At 29.9% G+C, this 1,468-nt stretch overlaps 1 long non-coding RNA gene across 1 annotated transcript; it reads right to left on the reverse strand.

Annotated features, from left to right (window-relative positions):
* Positions 1–388: 388 nt before the first annotated feature.
* Positions 389–1,125, reverse strand: LOC129870850 (uncharacterized). Its single transcript, XR_008762138.1, has 2 exons — positions 904–1,125; positions 389–570 (listed from the first exon to the last, which is right to left on the reverse strand). It is a non-coding gene; the product is annotated as an uncharacterized LOC129870850 (long non-coding RNA).
* Between the last annotated feature and the right edge of the window lie 343 nt (positions 1,126–1,468).

Consider the following 1,468-nt stretch of genomic DNA (forward strand, 5'->3'; position numbering starts at 1 on the left):
TATGGGTGCTTGAGGACTTTAACTTATATATATCCCCCTCTTCTCACTGTCGTAGAATATAATAGACACAATAATACACAAAAACTATGCAAAATCTGTTGATCTAATGCTCATCTAAGTTGCGCGGACTGGATTTTAACGTTATACCTATGTCGAATTCCTAAAAAATATACTACTTTTGAAAAAATCAACACGCACCTGTTTATTTTTGAAGAATCCGAGCAACATAGATGCTCATTGTTATTGTTTGGTATCAATCAACCCATATCAATAAATAAGAATTACTTTCTCTTTCTCTTTATTAGTATATTATTTCTGCCTGATTATTTATTTTGTTATTATTATTGCCTTATTTTTCTATTATTTTTACATTACCTAAAAGAAACAATTTTACAGATAAAAGAGTATGAGATTATTTCATTACGATGAAACCAAAGAGAAGAAAATACAAGATAGCTATTACATCACTTATAATTTTATACAACAGCAGCCATATTCTCCAATTCATCATACTCTAATTACTCCAACTTCTTCTTAGTTATTCTTTCCAGCTGCCTTGCTACTTGATGCCTAAACAAAAGAATTAAACTGTATTATTTACACGAAATAATATTAATATCTAAAATATATATATGTATATTCTATAATATAAGGTTCTAATTTCTAAAGAAAGTAAGATTTTGACACTTAGAGTCCAAAACAAGACTTAACAATTGTATATCATCTCATCAAGGTTAAAATGGTAAAACTCAAATTGTTTCAAAATATTAAAAGTGTCACGTTCTTTTTTGATATAGACTTGGGACGGAAGGAGTAACACGTCAAATAAGGCAGGTTACCTGTTACGACAGATTAAAACAAACCAATTATCTAAACATTATAAAATCAGAAATGTTGATCGACCTTTTTCTTAGTCTCACGAGGCTTTTTCTTGGAGGACTTGGAAGCAGGAAGAGCCTTAGTAGATGGATTTTTGGCTGCAGGGGCAGATGGTTGAGTACCAACTGGTTTCTCAGCTTTCATTGATGCCATTTCTCTCTTGTGTCTTTTTAAGTAATTTTTTAATTTAGCTCTGAGTTTCTAGTTGCCTCAATGTACTCTCACATTTATAGTCTTTTTTTTTCACAAGTGGGAATAATAATAATAATAATAAAATCCTGTGAAATTGGAATAATAATATTATATAATAATATCATGAATATTATGTCAGAAGCCCAATTTGAGAATTTCAGCATCAGATGCTTAGATATACAAAGCGTATAGGGTTGTTGTTGAGGGTAAGTAATCCTTCGTTAATAATCAGATGTAATTAGTAAAAAGAAAAAAATCACGAGAACAATCGACGGATTCCAAGGCTTCGTGGATTATTAAAGTGTAAAACTGCAGTTAAAAAGTATAAATAAAAACAACAAAAGTATTTTATCAAAGAACATGAGTTGTTGAATGGTAGAATTATTCAATATCATGC

This window comes from Solanum dulcamara, chromosome 10 (genome assembly GCF_947179165.1).
Source record: "Solanum dulcamara chromosome 10, daSolDulc1.2, whole genome shotgun sequence".
Lineage (NCBI taxonomy): Eukaryota > Viridiplantae > Streptophyta > Magnoliopsida > Solanales > Solanaceae > Solanum > Solanum dulcamara.